General features: G+C 40.9%; 1 long non-coding RNA gene across 2 annotated transcripts in view; it reads right to left on the bottom strand.

The window, feature by feature from the left end:
* The window catches only part of LOC129621874 (uncharacterized), a 98,396-nt gene that overhangs the window by 10,441 nt on the left and 73,611 nt on the right, over positions 1 to 14,344 (bottom strand). The window contains exon 5 of one of the 2 annotated variants that reach the window (XR_008699782.1): positions 7,078 to 7,372. The exons of the other annotated variant lie outside the window; for it this stretch is intronic. This is a non-coding gene — a long non-coding RNA (uncharacterized LOC129621874). Of the gene's footprint in view, positions 1 to 7,077; positions 7,373 to 14,344 lie in introns of those variants that run through there. 2 annotated transcript variants of the gene reach the window in all.

Raw genomic sequence — 14,344 nt, forward strand, 5'->3', positions numbered from 1 at the left:
GGGCATTTAAGCTCCTTGGGCTTGGTGCAGAGGTCTTTGAGGTCAGGCTTCAGCCTTACTTTGAACTTTACCTTCTTTATCCCCAGTCCACCAATCCATTCATGACTCAGCTACTCTGGACCAGTGTCTATGAACCAAAACTGCCTTGTACTTTCCCTCTACTTATCTTGCTCTGTGTTCACCATTTAATTTTGCCTGTCTTTCTACAACTATCATATATAGCTGAAATGCAGCACTATCTGTGATGAGGTGCTAATTGCTCAGTGCCTCCAGCTGACTCTCTGCGACCCCATGGGATCTAGCTTGCCAGGTTCCTCTGTTCATGGAAATTGCCAGGCAAGAATACTGGAGTGGATTGCCATTTTCTACTCCAGGGGATCTTCCCAACCCAAATATTGAACCCGCTTCTCTTGTGTCACCTGCATTGGCAGGTGGATTCTTTAGCACTACGTCACATGGGAAGCCATAACTAGCTGAAATACAGCATCATCTGTGATGAGGTACAATTCATTTATTCAGAAAGCTTTAATTAATATCTACTAACTACTATACAGGCTTCCCAGGTAGTGCTAGAAAAATGGACAGAGGCGCCTGGGGGGCTACGAGCCATAGGGTCGCAAAGAGTCAAGACACGACTGAAGCAACCTAGCAGGCATGCATGCTACTAGATGCTGGGGCTTCTTAGAAGAAGGCTCCAGTGGTAAATAATCTCTATTTCCACAATAATCTAACAGCAGGTTTTGACTATGTTACATTTTTGCTTATATTTTATATGTATTAACTGCTACTGCTAAGTCACTTCAGTTGTGTCCGACTCTGTGCGACCCCATAGACGGCAGCCCACCAGGCTTCCCCTATCCTGGGATTCTCCAGGCAAGAACACTGGAGTGGGTTGCCATTTCCTTCTCCAATGCATGAAAGTGAAAAGTGAAAGTGAAGTCGCTCAGTCGTGTCCGACTCTTAGCGACCCCATGGTCTGCAGCCCACCAGGCTCCTCCATCCATGGGATTTTCCAGGCAAGAGTACTGGAGTGGGGTGCCATTGCCTTCTGCCTTATATGTGTTAAAGCACTTATCAAAAGCTGTAAACTTTAGGTACCCTCCTGCCTAAAGTTTACATTCTCTATTCCCTCTCCTAGCCCATTCCTTTCCAGGATATTTATATGAACCCTTTCTTATGTCCTTAAGATCTAGACTCACATGACAACTTCTTAATGAGGCCTTTTCTGACCGTTCTCCAGAATTGTATTGAATAGCTCCCTTCTCCCTTTTTTTAATCTTATTTCTCTCCATAATATTTAACATATGTTATCATGCAAATTTTACAGATTTGTGTGTTGCAAACTCCATAATCACAGGGACTTTCATCTGTCACGTTCATTGCTATGTGCTTAGTGCCCGGAACAAGCCCTACCCCTTAGTGGGTGTGATGGCTAATTTCCAGGGCCAACCTAGCTAAGCCACAGTAATCCCATATTTGGTCAAACACCAGTCTAAGTGCCACTGTGAAGTTATTTTCTTTTAGATGAGATTAACATTTAATCAATAGACTTTGAGTAAAGCAGATGACCCTCAATGATGTGAGTGGGCTTCATTCAATAAATTGCAGGCCCTAAGAGGAAAAAAATTGAGATCCTCCAAAGAAGAGGGAATTCTGCTTCAGACTATATTTGAGCTTTAGCATCAGCTCTTCTCTAGATTTCCATCTTGCTGGCTTGCCCTGCCAGTTTCAAACTTTTCAGGCCCCACAGTCTCATGAATCAATTATTTAAAATAAAAGTCTACCTAGATAGATATTACTCTATATAGATGGATAAAGATATTTATATCTCTATAGCTATGTCCGTTGGAGAAGGCAATGGCACCCCACTCCAGTACTCTTGCCTGGAAAATCCCATGGATGGAGGAGCCTGGTAGGCTGCAGTCCATGGGGTCATGAAGAGTCAGACTCAACTGGGTGACTTCACTTTCACTTTCATGCATTGGAGAAGGAAATGGCAACTCACTCCAGTATTCTTGCCTGGAGAATCCCAGGGACGGGGGAGCCTGTTGGGCTGCCATCTATGGGGTCTCACAGAGTCAGACACGACTGAAGTGACTTAGCAGCAGCAGCAGCAGCAGCAGCTATGTCTATATCTATCACTAGCTAGCTACGTATAGAGAGAAAGATAGATATACATCCTTCTGTTTTGCCAGACAATGCTGATTAAATATGGTAAATACTTGTTGAATGATAAGCATTTATTATTATTTACAAATTATGATTTATTATTAGTTACAGATTCAATTCCATTACTTTAAGTTCCCAGAAGGGGCTATAACTTACGTATCTATTTTTTCAGTGCCTAATACCTTTATTCATTCATTTATTGAGCATATATTTGTTGATTCTCTACTTTGTTGGGCCCATGCTGCATACATGCCTGTACTTTGCTACATCTCTGGCTTTACTCCCCCCTCCCCCAGTTAACTGATTTAATTCCACCTATCCTTCAAAATCCAGTTCAAATATAACATCTTCTATGAATAAGAAGCTATTCATCTATTCAGCAAACATGAATTAAATGTCTACTATGTACCGAGTACTGGGTTATGTTTGTTGAATAAACATATGAGCTTCTAAAAAGAAAGAGTCACATAAAGAGAAAGCCAGCATAATTAAAAGAACCATGCTCATTAAAGTTGACCTTGTTACAGAATCTATACATTAGTAGCATCACAAACACCAAAAAGCACATAGATCAATTGACTGGAATGACATTAGCCATCTTTGAAATGCAGTCACCAGTCAGCCAAAGAGCCACAGGTCTAGAGATTTTACTACAGAAAAGTAGCACATTCACATGAAATCCAAAGGTCAGTAAATGCAGGCAGTGAAAAGTAGACAAGTTCAAATATGAGTCTACCAGGTCGGGGGGTAATAAAGAAGGAAAATGGCAAAGGGTTTTCAAAGGAATATCATTTTCACACCTCATCCGTATTTTCACCATCCATCACAGGTGATTAGTCCAGGGTAAGTGTCAGCCCTACATGCTAAAGCTTTATGTATGAGGTGAAAAGTAGGCTTCTTGGCTCCTTCCCTGCACTGAAATGATTTATGAGCAGAACTGAGATTGACAGATTGAAAAGGTCACTCGTCCAGTCAGCTCACCACACCTCATCTCGCTTCCATGTCATAATAAACATCGCTTGCAGACCGTCTGAGAGCACAGCCTTACGCCTAGGATGCTCCAGAAGCTGAAAGGTCATGTGGACCTGAGTGACTCTCCGTTTAGTGTGGGTGCTCCTGGTCTCCCCTCACCTGCCTATTTCTGTGCTGAAAGCCACAGCAGGTAAGTTTCCATCTCTTGTTCAGCCTGTAAGCCTGAGTCTGCATCATAAATTATATTTTTCCATTTTACAGTCAGAAAAATCTCCTCTTCAATGATAATAAAATTAGTGGACCAGACGCTGCCCTTCGTTACTAATGTACAAATCCTGCTAAAGTCAGCAGAACTTAAGGGCATGCAACTTTGAGCAGAATGTATTCCAACTTTTTCTTTCCTTGCTGGATTTTTATTACCTGACATCTTTCTGATTCCTCTGGATTGCACAATAAGAGAAGGGTGGCCCAGTTTGGGTAAAATAAAAAATGACCCAAACCACTGACCTAAATCCTGCCTTTGAAATTTAAAATTACATTTACTAGGAAGGAAAATAGTTTTTTGAGTGTGGGTGGTTTTCTTTTTCAAAACCCATTTTCAAATGTTGACCTCCTGAATGTTATCATACCAGTTTGGATTGGAAAACAGAAGGGTAGGTAAACATTTTTTTTTTTTTTAAGCTTGGTTGGGGGGAGGTCATCCTTTCTGAATTCATTATCTGAAAAGAAGCAGGAAATACCGAGAACTTTTCTTTTTTTCATAAGATTTCCTAGTCACATTGCCAGGTTTGACTTGAAAAGAGAATTGTCCAGTTTTGTGAAATATTGAAACTTTTCGTCTTCCTTTCCTTCAGAGATAAACTGAGGTGGTGAAGAAACAAAGGTAAGAACGCTTTGCTTGGGGCAGGGAGTGGGGCATGGAGGTGAGGAAGGTTCACCCTTTGCATAAATAAATGTCAGCGTACATGGCTTGATGGAGTGACTCGAGGACTACCCCGCTATAAATCTCAAGCTCTTCCCTCATACCTGAGATGCCCACGAAGTCAGTCTTTTCAGGTAAGACGCCTCTTCCAGAGCACTCTGTAAAATTACTTGGGCTGTAGGATTCTAAAACACTATAACCACACACCCACTTATTTATCAGCTCCCTGTCTGAGATTGCAGCCCTGACCAAATGCAACAAAACAGAGGGAAATTTTGATGAAAGAGAAGATAGATTTGACAATGGAAAAAGGAAAGATTCAGAGGAAGCACTCTGTACATTATAAGACTTACCCCTCTATGTTGTCATTCTTGGAATACATAACTCACCCCTGACCACAGTTTATTGCCATCCTTGAAACTGGGATCTTTTACTTCCTTACTGTTTTTTCACTGGCCCCTGACACAGGGCCTGATAACATGGAGGCGGTTTAATGTGGTGCTTTGATTTCAGTCTTGAGCTTGCGTTCAAATTCTGCCAATTACAAGCCGCATGACTTTGGGTAAGATATTGCACCTCTTTGAGTCTAATCTATAAATTGGATATAAAAATTTCTTCCTTTAAATATCCTTCTGAGGATTAAGTGAGATAGACTTTTAAGTGCTTTTTGTAGTGCAAGGAGCAGAGTTTGCATTTAATAAAAACTGTTATTATCCATCCAAAAATTGCTAAATGAATGAATGAGGCAACAAAATAGAATTAACAATGGAGCAGCAGTCATAGAGTGATGCTATCAGTCATATCCAGATACCTAAGCGGGGGCGTGAGGAGTATGTCAAGAAGGCATGAAGCAGTTTGACTCAATCTTTTTTTCTCAGCACATTTTCAAAAACTCGTCACTTTTAATGGGACACCTGAATAGAACAAAAAGTCTTCATACAGCACTAAAGTAGCAGTCATTTAGAATAACACTGTTTCACAATGTCAACACCACGCACTAGTCATCCCTCAGCCCCATATAGCTGTTTAAGTAAAATTATCCATGTGCTTTCTGAAATTGGTATAACGTAAAGTCACCACATGCTCCAGTAATTTTTTTCATGCTGACATGATGCTTTTTGGGCCTCTGACCTCATTCCAGTCATGTTATACCACATGCTACATCATACAGAAGTGGTCATTATTGAGAGCTTTCTATGTACTCAGTCTGTTTCTAAGAACTTTGCACAGCATGTGTTGCCTACATGAAAATTACCATTATCATCTTCATGTTATAAATAAGGAAACCAAGACATATGGAATCAAATAACAAGGGAGGTCACAGAGGTAACAACATTGCAGTGGGTGTTTCAACCCAGATGGGTAGACTATAGACTTCTTCGTCATTATGTTCTATGCTCACAAGACACACTAGTTCCACCTGCCTATTACAGGCACCATCATGGCAGTTCTTGTCTATTACTTTGTAGCTAAGTAAGTTTTCACACTGGAGGAGACATAGCTGTATACCTGGGGTGGCTCTGTACACACAGTATGAGATCCATGGGCAGAGGCACAGTGTTCTACAGGCAAATTCTATTTAAGTCACAAATACACCAAGGGCCAACATGCCAAGCTGAAGAAGTGGGGCAAAAATTGACCACATTCCCAAACATATAATTCCCAAAGGAAATGTGGTCTGTCACAAGATCTCAACTATAATCCCATTTATCCTGGCATTGCTGTTGAGGGCTTCTTCAATCCACTTTCTAAATTTTCTGCCAATGGGGCAGACTTACAGGTAGCAACTGGACAGTTGTGAGGCGTAGTCAGAACTCCCTAAAGCTTCCTACCTAAACCTCTAGCAATTCCTCTCTCATCAAAGGAAATATACAATCTTCCTTTCAGGTCATGTTTGGGCCCAGGCCTGTGCACCTGCATACTGGTAGGTCTTTTCCATGCTGCCATACACAAAGTTACTGCCTTTGGGAATTTTGCTCACACATATTTTTATATTTGTGCATGAGCTGGTTAATCAGCTCCCTGTTTTTATTTGTTGCTCTTGGATTGATTGCATCTAGATGTTAAGATTTAGCAGTAGCATCCATTTTCCATTTTCTGGACAACAGCAGGATTCAGTAACTCCTGTCTCACAGAAAATTTTTAAACCATTGCAATTGTACGCTGTATTGCATCCAAATAAAATGTTAGTTCTGTCCTAGAATAGGCAGATTGGATTACATATTTATTAAAATTTGGAAAACAGGCCAAGACCTTTGGGGAACTCAACTTTGTTACTCCTAGGATATTTAGCATTGCAAACTGCCTCTCCTCAGCTGAAACAGTCATGACCAGTAGTGGAGAACTGGTAAACCCCTTTGACAGCTTCAGTTGACAAGTTTTTAAACAGTCGTTAGAACACTTTTAATGTCGCATATCATCTTTCATCTCTAGTGCCACCCCTACTGATTCATTCATCCTCTCTTTTGTCTCTGAACTCTGAAGAGTCTGAGATCCTTAAAAATGAAAGAGAGCCTCACTTGGCAAATGGAAAAACATGGGCTTCTCATTGGTTCTTCTCTACTCACAAAATCAGTATTCCAGAAAATCACCCAGCACAAGTAGGAAGCATGTCATGTCATGTCATGAGTGTCAATTCAAAAACCATCCTCACCCTCAGATCCCATTGCTGTTGTTTAGTCGCTGAGTCATGTCTGATTTTTTGTGACCCCTTGGACTGTAACTTGCCAGGCTCCTCTGACCATGGGATTTCATTAATGTATCTTAATACCTGGGAAAGTATTTCTAAGATAAATACTATAGAATTCTACATCTGTCATCGGGCTTCAGATGTCCTCATACTGCACCCAAGGAGTGGTGACTTAGGGATTTCTGAGGGATTTCTGCAGACCACTGCCTCTCTTGCAGCTACATACCCTCAACAGGAACCAGCTAGATAACTGGCACCAGAAAATAAAGACAGGAAAGGATAACATTAGCCTAAGTTATCCTCATCTCTAAACTGGACCATTGTAATGCTCTCACTGCCACCTTTCTTGCCCACTTCAATTCTTTCTCTTCATATAGACCAGGGTTATTTTTACAAATACCACGACAGATCATACTTCTGTGTTACTTAAAAATTATAATGGATTACCATTACATGAAGGAGAAAATGCAAATTCTTTAGTACAGCTTACAAGACACTTGAAGCAGACCCTGCCAACCACTGCAATCTCGTCTTCAGACGTTTCTCTTCTCCCTTCTCTCACATGTTTCAATAACACAGTCAGCCTTCCATATCTACATCCATCTGCACGTTCAACCAACCTTGATGGAAAATACAACAGTAGTCAGAAAAAAAGGAAAGTTCCAAAAAACAAAATTTGAATTTACCCTACACTGGCAACTATTTGCATACCATTTACATTGTAATAGGAATCATGTGTTATGTAGAGATGATCTAAAGAAAGCAAGAGGATGTGTGTAGATTACATACAAACACTTGAGCATCCATGGATTTTGGTATTCAAAGAGGGGTTCCTGGAAACAATCCTCCACAGATACTGAGCCACATCTGTATTCACCACCTTTAACCCCCTGAGCCACGCCAAGGCGCGTGTGTGCTCAGTTGTGTCTGACTCTTTGCCATCCTATGGACTGTAGGCCTCCAGGCTCCTCTGTCCATGGGTCTCTCCAGGCAAGAATACTGGACTGGGTTGCCATTTCCTCCTCCAGGGGATCTTCCTGACCCAGGGATCAAACCACCATCTCCTGTGTCTCCTGCCTTGCCAGGCAGCTTCTTTACCACTGAGCCACCTGAGAAGTTTGTTTCCCAAATCAGACGATAAGCTCTTCCCACTTCCTGGAGCACATTCTTCCCCTTTCTTCCCCACCTGCCTCCGGACAACTGCCTTCCCTCTAACTCTTCCTATGAATGGCATCTTATTTTTCAGGTTTGAACTTCAATGTCTCCCATGAACCCAGGTCTTTATTTACTAACCTACACAGATCTCACCCACTTTTCACTATCACAACACCCTGTTTATTTTTTCATTCATTTAACCAATTTATTTTGTTTACAAGTATGTGCCAAGAACTCTTCTAAGAGCAGTGGATACAGCAGTGAACCAAATAGACAAAAAATGTGTGCCTTCTGGAAGCTAACATCTTAGTCAGAGAAGCAGATCATGTTGGTTTTGTTGCTGTTCTTCAGTTGCTCAGTCATGTCTGACTCTGTGACCCCATGGATTGCAGCATGCCAGGCTTCCCTGTCCTTCATTCTCCCAAAGTTTGCTCAAACTCATATCCACTGAATTGATGATGCCATCCAGCCTTCCCCCTTCTCCTACTGCCTTCAAAATTCATAAAATATTCTTCTGAATTTCAAGATATCTATAGTTTTAAGGGTGCTAGACCAAGATGGGCATATTTGCACTGACATAAGCAAAATGGATAATGTGCTACAAAAGAGTGTGTACATCCTCTTTAAAAATAAATATTATCAAACATAAAACACATGATTCTAGACTATGAGTTTCTTAAGGGCAGTGTCTAGAAGAACGCCTGAATACAGGTAGAAGTTCAATATAAATTTGTTAAATGACTAAATGAATAAGTTCAGTTCAGTCTCTCACTCATGACTGACTCTTTGTCACCCCATGGACTGCAGCACACCAGGCCTCCCTGTCTATCACCGACTCCCGAAGTTTGCTCACACTCATGTCCATTGAGTCAGTGATGCCATCCAACCATCTCATCCTCTGTCATCCCCTTCTCTTGCCTTCAATATTTCCCAGCATCAGGATCTTTTCCAGTGAGTCAGTTCTTCCCATCAGGTGGCCAACGTATTGGAGCTTCAGCATCAGTCCTTCCAATGAATATTCAGAGTTGATTTCTTTTAGGATGGACTCCTTGCAGTCCAAGGGACTCTCAAGAGTCTTCTCCAACACCACAGTTCAAAAGCATCAATTCTTCAGTGCTCAGCTTTCTTTATGATAAAACTCTCACATCCATACATAACTACTGGAAAATCCATAGTTTTGACCGTATGGATCTTTGTCAGCAAAGTGATGTCTCTGTTTTTTAATATGCTGTCTAGGTTTGTCATAACTTTCCTTCCAAGGAGCAAGCATCTTTTAATTTCATGACTGCAGTCACCATTTCAAGTGATGTTGGAGCCCAAGAAAATAAAATCTGTCACTATTTCCACGTTTTCCCCATTGATGGGACAGGATACCATGATCTTAGTTTTTTGAATGTTGAGTTTTAAGCCAACTTTCTCAGTCTCCTCTTTCACTCTCATCAAGAGGTTATTTAGTTCCTCTATGCCTTCTTCCATTAGAGTGGTATCATCTGCATATCAGAGGTTGTTGATATTTCTCCAGTAATCTTGATTCTAGCTTGTGAGTCATCCAACCCTGCATTTCACATGATGTATTCTGCATAGAAATTAAATCAGCAGGGTGATAACATACACCTTGATGTGCTCCTTTCCCAATTTTGAACAAGTCCATTGTTCCATATCCAGTTTTAACTGTTTCTTCCTGACCTGCATACAGGTTTCTCAGGACACTGGTAAGGTGTCTTGGTATTCCCATCTCTTTAAGAATCTTCCACAGGTTCTTGAGATCCCCACAGTTAAAGGCTTTCACATAGTCAATGAAGCAGAAACAGATGTTTTCCTGGAATTCCCTTGCTTTTTCTATAATGCAACAGATGTTGACAATTTGGTCTCTGGTTCCTCTGCCTTTTCTAAATCCAGCTTTAACATCTAGAAGTTCTCAGTTCACATACTGCTAAAGGCTAGCCAGAAAGATTTGGGGCGTTACCTTGCTAGCATGTGAAATGAGTGTGATTGTGCAGTAATTTGAACAGTCTTTGGCATCGCCTTTCTTTGGGATTGAAATGAAAACTTCTTTTCCAGTCCTGTGGCCACTGTTGAGTTTTCCAAATTTGCTGACATATTAAGTGCAGCACTTTAACAGTATCATCTTTTTTTTATTATTATTTTATTTTATTTTTAAACTTTACAATATTGTATTGGTTTTGCCAAATATTGAAATGAATCTGCCACAGGTATACATGTGTTCCCCATCCTGAACCCTCCTCCCTCCTCCCTCCCCATACCATCCCTCTGGGTCGTCCCAGTGCACCAGCCCCAAGCATCCAGTATCGTGCATCGAACCTGGATTGGCGACCTGTTTCATATATGATATTATACATGCTTCAATGTCATTCTCCCAAATCTTCCCACCCTCTTCCTCTCCCACAGAGTCCATAAGACTGTTCTATACATCAGTGTCTCTTTTGCTGTCTCATATACAGGGTTATTATTCCCATCTTTCTAAATTCCATATATATGCGTTAGTATACTGTATTGGTGCTTTTCTTTCTGGCTTACTTCACTCTGTATAATAGGCTCCAGTTTCATCCATCTCATTAGAACAGATTCAAATGTATTCTTTTTAATGGCTGAGTAATACTCCATTGTGTATATGTACCACAGCTTGCTTATCCATTCATCTGCTGATGGACATCTAGGTTGCTTCCATGTCCTGGCTATTATAAACAGTGCTGCGATGAACATTGGGGTACACGTGTCTCTTTCCCTTCTGGTTTCCTCAGTGTGTATGCCCAGCAGTGGGATTGCTGGATCATAAGGCGGTTCTATTTCCAGTTTTTTAAGGAATCTCCACACTGTTCTCCATAGTGGCTGTACTAGTTTGCATTCCCACCAACAGTGTAAGTGGGTTCCCTTTTCTCCACACCCTCTCCAGCATTTATTGCTTGTAGACTTTTGGATCGCAGCCATTCTGACTGGCGTGAAATGGTACCTCATAGTGGTTTTGATTTGCATTTCTCTGATAATGAGTGATGTTGAGCATGTTTTCATGTGTTTGTTAGCCATCTGTATGTCTTCTTTGGAGAAATGTCTATTTAGTTCTTTGGCCCATTTTTTGATTGGGTCATTTATTTTTCTGGAATTGAGCTGTAGGAGTTGCTTGTATATTTTTGAGATTAGTTGTTTGTCAATTGCTTCATTTGTTATTATTTTCTCCCATTCTGAAGGCTGTCTTTTCACCTTGCTAATAGTTTCCTTTGTTGTGCAGAAGCTTTAAGTTTAATTAGGTCCCATTTGTTTATTTTTGCTTTTATTTCCAATATTCTGGGTGGTGGGTCATAGAGGATCCTGCTGTGATGTATGTCGGAGAGTGTTTTGCCTATGTTCTCCTCTAGCAGTTTTATAGTTTCTGGTCTTACGTTGAGATCTTTAATCCATTTTGAGTTTATTTTGGTGTATGGTGTTAGAAAGTGTTCTAGTTTCATTCTTTTACAAGTGGTTGACCAGTTTTCCCAGCACCACTTGTTAAAGAGATTGTCTTTAATCCATTGTATATTCTTGCCTCCTTTGTCAAAGATAAGGTGTCCATATGTGCATGGATTTATCTCTGGGCTTTCTATTTTGTTCCATTGATCTATATTTCTGTCTTTGTGCCAGTACCATACTGTCTTGATGACTGTGGCTTTGTAGTAGTGCCTGAAGTCAGGTAGGTTGATTCCTCCAGTTCCATTTTTTTTTCTCAAGATAGCTTTGGCTATTCGAGGTTTTTATAGATTCAATGCAATCCCTATCGAGCTACCAACGGTATTCTTCACAGAGCTAACAGTATCATCTTTTAAGATTTGAAATAGCTTAGCTGGAATTTCATCACCTCCACTAGTTTTGTTCATAGTAACGTTTCCTAAGGCCCACTTGACTTCACACTCTACGATGTCTGGCTGTAGGTAAGTGACCACACCATCATCGTTATCTGGGTCATTAAGTCCTTTCTCATATAGTTCTTCTGTGTATTCTTGCCACCTCTTCTTAATATCTTCTGCTTTTGTTACATACTTGCCATTTCTGTCCTTTGTTGTAACCATCTTTGAATGAAATATTCCCTTGGTATCTCTATTTTCATGAAGAGATCTCTAGTCTTTCCCATTCTATTGTTTTCCTCTTTTTTTTTTTTTTTTTTTTTGCATTGCTCTCTTAAGAAGGCTTTCTAATATTTCCTTGCTATTCTCTGGAACTCTGCATTTAGTTGAGTATATCTTTCCCTTTCTCCTTTGCCTTTCGCTTCTCCTCTTTTCCCAGCTATTTTTAAGACCTCCTCAGACAACCACTTTGCCTTCTTTTCATTTGTTTTTCTATGGGACGGTTTTGGCCACCACTTCCTGTACAATGTTAGGAACCTCTATGCATAGCTCTTCAGGCACTCTGTCTTCCAGATCATGAGAACATGAATAAGTAAACATTTAGATACTTAATCTTCTTTTCAATAGAAAGACCAGAGAGTTTTACTGAGAAGTGGGCTTCCCAAGGGGCACTGGTGGTAAAGAACGCACCTGCCAGTGCAGGAGATGCAAGAGACACAGGTTCGATCCCTGGGTTGGGAAGATCCCCAGGAGGAGGGCATGGCAACCCACTCCAGTATTCTTGCCTGGATAATCCCTTGCACAGAGGAGCTTGGCGGGTTACAGTCCATAGGGTGGCAAAGATTTGGACACGACTGAAGCAACTTGGTATGCACACACAAGAAAAGACAACCAGGAGTGGAGGGGTAAACCTTATAACCCTCCAAGGAAACAGTGTTCCAGGCAGACAGAGAATCAGGTGCAAGGGCCCTGAGGCAGGACAGTGCCTGAGATGTTTGAGGAAGGCAAGGAACTGAGCTGGGGAAAGTGAACTGAAGTGGGGGACACTTTAAGAGGTCAGGCTGGAGAAGTAATCATGAGATCAGATAGAGTAGACCCCTGGGCATCACAGTGTATCCTTTTGCTTTTACTTTGAAATCGAAAGGCCTTGGAAGCCTTTGAACGGAGGGTGACAAGATCTGCTCTGTATTCTAATAGGATCACTCCAGTTGCTCCCTGGGGGAATGATTTGAAGAGAGTTATGTAACAAATATTTCTATTCCCCTCTACCATCCCAGATTCATATATCGAAGCTCTAAGCTTCAGTGGGTTCATCCTTGGAGAAAGGGCCTTTGAGAAGGTCATAAAGTTAACGAGGTCATGGGGTGAGTCCCTAGTCTGATAAGGTTGGTGCCCTTATAAGTAGAGGAACAGACCCCAGACCTCTTTCTCTTGGCACATGGGCACCAAAGAAATGCCATGTGAGCACACAGCAAAGAGGAGGCCAGTACCTGACCATGCTGGCACCCTGGTCTCTGACTTCCAGCCTCCAAAACTCTTAGCAAAGAGTTTCTATTGTTTAAGCCACGCAGACTATGATATTTTATTATTGCAACTGAAGTTGCAATATATCTTTATTAATTATTTTTATCAAAGATGGAGTTCAAGAATGGAAGAGCTTCTTTCCTTCACAGCTCTTAAGAGAATTTGTAATTTTTTGTATCTGCCAGTATATATTTGTTTCAGATCTTCTCCAATCAGTTGTAAGCTTGGGCTCTTTGTCTCTCTCCATCATACTCTACTCCCACTTCTCAGAACTGCACCAGGAAGGCTGTAGATTTATAATAAATATTTGCTAAAAGAGTAATCTAATGAATTTAGGATTTCCCCTAAGAAGGGTCCATACATTTAAGACATTTGCTTTTCCATTGAAAAAAATATTTTATTTTTGTTTGTTTCTTTAGGGCCTTCTATGAACTGATATTATGACACTTTATATTAGTCAACTTTCCCCTTTTGCATTCTTTCATTCCACCACCATTTATTGAGTACTTGCTGTAAACTGGGCACTGTGCCAGGAGTGGAATGGACAGATGAGCCTTCATCGTTTACTTCCAGCTGTTAGCAGATTTTTATGTTTGTATTATTTAATATCATACTGTTTAATGAGAATTAAATATGCAAAAAAAATAATATTTTTACCAAAGCTGAGTAGCTTTCATTTCTGAAACATTTCACTGGACTACTTAGAGGTCCTCTATCAGAACTCAGGTGGCACTTAGTCAAAATGTAACCTTTGTACACAATCAGTTTAGTTCAGTTGCTCAGGCTTGTCTTGCACACAATAGACTACAGTTTTAAATTTTGCATCACTTTAATAGACTCTTGTATTAATTTCCTAGGGTTGCCATAGCAAAGTACCACAAGGTGGGTGGCTTAAATAGCAAAATTTACTGCCCCACAGTTCTGGAGCTAGATGTCTAAGATCAAGGTGTCAGCAAAGTCAGTTCCCTGTGAAGTCTGAGAAAGAGAATCTGTTTTACTCCTCTCCTCTAGCGTCTGTGGTTTGCTGGCAACCTTTGTCTCTCCTTGGCTTGCAGAGCATCGCCCAATCCCTGCCTT

The sequence above is a fragment of the Bubalus kerabau genome, chromosome 10, assembly GCF_029407905.1.
Source record: "Bubalus kerabau isolate K-KA32 ecotype Philippines breed swamp buffalo chromosome 10, PCC_UOA_SB_1v2, whole genome shotgun sequence".
NCBI lineage: Eukaryota > Metazoa > Chordata > Mammalia > Artiodactyla > Bovidae > Bubalus > Bubalus kerabau.